This window comes from Triticum dicoccoides, chromosome 3B, assembly GCF_002162155.2.
Source record: "Triticum dicoccoides isolate Atlit2015 ecotype Zavitan chromosome 3B, WEW_v2.0, whole genome shotgun sequence".
In the NCBI taxonomy this organism is placed as follows: domain Eukaryota; kingdom Viridiplantae; phylum Streptophyta; class Magnoliopsida; order Poales; family Poaceae; genus Triticum; species Triticum dicoccoides.
In genome coordinates, this window is record NC_041385.1 from 612,820,547 (window position 1) to 612,825,049 (window position 4,503).

The following is a 4,503-nucleotide window of genomic DNA, read 5'->3' on the forward strand; positions in this document are numbered from 1 at the left end:
CCTAGTAGTCCAGGAGCTCCATAACACACAAAGCCTCTGCGGGTATAAATTTACAAATAACACCTTCTACAAGATGTCAGGCGCAAAGGCCGGGTTCATTGGCCCACCACTCTAACGGTCGTTCTCAGATGACCAAAAAACGCCACATCATCAGCGCATTCCCCTCATACGGTAGCTCACCATCCGCTAACGGGATGAACCACGCTGACTAGATTCCACGTGGTAAGTCGTAAGGCCAACACCAGTGATATATTCACGCCTACGTACAAGGCCAAACCCCGCCACTAGAGCGGAAATCATACAGCTGCTGGAGTAACAAGTCGGGCATGCCTATCAATATTTTGATATGATAGCCAACTATCCGGACACCAACTGAGGAGTCCGGGCTACTTCTCGGAATAGCGGCTGGGGTCACCAGGGTCCGATCAGGAACCTTTAGACCAACCATGGGAGGACGCTCGGCTGCCTCCAAGCATTTACCTTCACAAACTAACTTTTATGTAGAACATGATTGGCGGTGCGGCATCGGCCCGGACACACAAGGACAGGACCATGCAGGTAGAAGGCAGTTCAGATTCACTTTCGATCCATTCACAGCCCCCTACAGTCCGGCCATTATAGGTTCCGCCAAAAACCATTCCTTTTTCATAATCATAAATCGCACTCATATGCATAGACATACCACCCTACTGCACTGCGCAGACTTAATAACATGCACCGGCCGTCATTTATCATCGACGCCTCTTTGCCACAATAAGGCAGCCATGCTTCGTGTTACGCCTTGTTATGCCAGGGGCTTCACAGTACGGCAACAAAGTCTGACCACCTTCTCGGTTGCTTGGCACCCCGAACTTATAACACTATATGCATCAGCTCCGAATCATATCTTGGGTCATTGGTTGGGTTTGCCCGTCTCCCATGTTTTGGTACCTTACGTTCCGTTCCGTCGGCTAAGGTAGCACTGGGAGAACTACTACGATTGTGTCCCGGTTCTGCCGGACGAGCACCTCAGTAGAGAAAGCCGAAAACTGACTGTCATGATGCAGCGAGAGCCGGTCAGCTGTTCGAGAGGTTGTAAAATCCTTAAAGATTTATTCCGCACAACACCATCATAAATGCAGACTGCGATGGATCGGTCTCCTGATCAGGCGCCAATAGAGCCCCTAGTTCAGCCTTCCGAACACTAGGGGCTGCGCCAACCATACTCAAATTCCTATGGCTAAGTGAGAGTAGTAAAGCCCTATAGTCCGATTGCCTGGTTCGTGGTGAGCAACACCTCCTCCTAAGGACCCAATCATGGGATAAAGAGTGTTTAGAAATATCCCGAACATCCCCGTACTTCTCATGTGGGGGCTGAAGCCGACGACTGGCCAACTCTCAGAATTAACATACAATAAACAACCGCGCGGGAAGAACATACGTTCACACAAAATAGGCAATACATAATAAAAGTGCCATTATCCCATATTACAAATATTGGCAAGAATGCCTTCAGGGAAATATAATATCTTTGGTGCACTTATCCGCCACCAGGTGGGCCCCCTTCAGTACACCTTCATAGTACAGTTCGGGCTTGCGATGCTCCTTACCCTCCGGTGGCCCCTCAGTTACCAGCTTCTCCGCATCAAGCTTCCCCCAATGCACTTTTGCATGGGCAAGCGCCATGTGAGCACCTTCTATACAGACTAATCGCTTGATAGTATCAAGCCAAGGACAGGCGCCCACAATCCGCTTCACGAGTCCGAAGTAACTGCTTGGAATTGGCTCTGCAGGCCACAGCCGGATAATCAAGTCCTTCATGGCTAGTTCGGCCGGCTGGTGTAGTTCGACTAGCTGCTTCAGCTGATCGATGAAAGGCACCGGATAGTTTGGCGCCAGATACTGCGACCAGAAGTTCCTCTTCGCAGACTCCCTATCCTCGATCCGGTAAAATTGGGCAGCATCTTATATGCTGCGAGATAGATCCGCAAACGCCCCTGGAAAATCAAGAATTCAGCTTGCCGCTTAAAGTTCTCCACACTATAATGTAATAATGGCCATAGATACAACAGGCCTTACCAGCCGCAACTTTCCGGGCCTCTTGAATGTCCCGTACAGCACCTCGGGCTTCTTCCCGAGCATCTTCCGCGGCTTGGAGATCTTGGGGGAGTTCGGATTCTTTCCCTAGTAGACTCTGCTCCAAGCTCTCGCTTTTCGTCACAGCCTCCTGGAGCTTCTGCTTAGCTGTGACGACCCTGGCCTCGTGTTTTTCAAGAAGCGCCTATTCGGCGGTGGCCTTCTCGTGGGCATCAACAGCTGCCTTTTTCAGCGCCTCATATTCAGCACTCTCTCCTAGGGCGTATAATATAAATACTTTTCAATAGGCACACTTATTCAGTTGTGCCCAATGCAAGACAATGTTTAAACATACCTTGCTTCTCCTCTAATTGCTTCTTCACACGGCCAAGTTCTTCTTCGGCCCGTTCCAGGCTCTACTTCAGTTTGGACAGATCCGCATCATGAGCGGCCGTCCTCCCTGCAGACGCCTGTTTTCAAACAAATAGGTATACATCATTAAACAATGGTTCCCATTACAATAGAGGGTTTGATCCCCCGCCCGGCTCTCTTTTGCCGGATAGTGTATCAGGGGCTACTCCTCATATCATGATGATCATTCAAAGGTTCTTTAGAAACCATACCTCAAAAGCCTTTATAAGGCCAAGACAGGACTCATTCAGCCTGCTTTCGGCAGCGTGAATCTTTCTAACCACCGTACCCATAAGGGTTCGATGTTCATCGACAACGGATGCGTTCTTTAACACTGTCGATAGACCACCCGGCAGCTCTGCGTAGACAGAGGTTGCCGGCGGAGCAGTCAAACCTCCCCCCGTGGAAGGTGGCCGCTCGCCCGATTCCTGGGGCCTTAGAGGCCTCCAAAACCTTATCCGGCTCTGAGTCTCTTTGAGATGACACCTTGGTGTCGCGCCCAGACTTCGGAAAAGGAGTCCCCGGAGGCGTCTCGCTCGCCACAGCATTCGAGCTCAATGAATCCTCCGATGAGGACTATCCGGCAGGAGACCTCGCCGGGATGTATGAGATGTGGCGACAGTCAAAACTACTATGCCCAGACGACCTTGGATACATAGGCGTATTCAGATTTCGGTTACTTACGATTTTCCCAGGGGCTGGGCCTCGGGATCCCACTCCGGGCTGTTATCGGCAGCCGGGGTGGATTCCTCTGGACGGGAAACTCGCCCCCTCTTGGGCGATTCAGCCTCCAGGGACAGGGAAGCTGCACGCTTCTTCCCGTCTGCAGAGCGAGGCTCGTCCTCCTCTGCTTCTTCCTCTTAGTCTTCGGAAGAAGGAGCGTCGCTAGAGCCTTCGGGTCTGGCGTCCGAAGCCTCGCGACAACGGAGGCCACTTCGGGTCTTCTTGACCTTCTTGGAGGCCTCCTTCTTTGGCGCCTCGCAAGGCACAGGGACCAGCATCTTCGTTAGAAGAGGTCCGGCCGGTTCCTCCGGCAGTGGGGCCGTACAGTGTATCCGCTCCACCTTCTTTGTCCATCCCTGAGGTCACAAGAAGCACGATTAGAATTTTCCCTCAGGACATGCCAACTGAAGCATGGATGGACAGGGCGTGGTTGTAGCTTACTGGGCTTGGAGAATGGGATAATTGATACCCACGATCCTCGGTGGAATCCGGCCATTTGCCGGACTTGAAAAGCACCTTCCAGATATCCTCGTGGGAGGAATCATAGAGCTCCCAGAGGGTTTGGTGCTCAGCTGGGTCGAACTCCCACAAAGTGCAGGCTCGACGCTGGCAAGGGAGAACCAGGCGAACTAGCATCACCTGGACCACGTCAACAAGTTTGACATCCTTGTCAACCATACTTTGAATGCGCGTCTGGAGCAGTGACAGCTCATCGGACGAGCACCAGTTCGGGCCCTTCTTAGGCCAGGACGTGAGCCGCAGTGGAGTTCCGGACCTGAACTCAGGTGCTGCAGCCCACTTTTTGCCGCGTGGTTCGGTGATATAAAACCACTGCTGCTGCCACTCCTTGACGGAGTCGTTGAAGGTGTCCTTTGGCCAAACTACCTTGGGCATCTTGCTCACCATGGCGCCGCCACACTCGGCGTGTTCGCTACTCACCACCTTGGGCTTCACATTGAAAATCTTCAGCCATAGGCCGAAGTGAGGCGGAATCCGGAGGAAGGCCTCGCACACAACGATGAACGTCGAGATATTAAGAAAAGAGTTGGGGGAAAGATCGTGAATGTCAATCCCGTAGTAATACATGACTCCACGTACAAATGGGTGGAGGGGAAACCCGAGCCCACGAACAAAATGGGGAAGGAACACGACTCTCTTGTGAGGCTCCAGAGTAGGGACAACCTGTCCCACCGGTGGGAGACGGTGGCCGATCTTCTTGGCCAGATACCCGGCTTCCCGAAGCCTCATGATATCCTTCTCCCGGACGGTAGAGGCCATCCATTTGCATCCTGCTCCGGATCCGGACATCTTTGG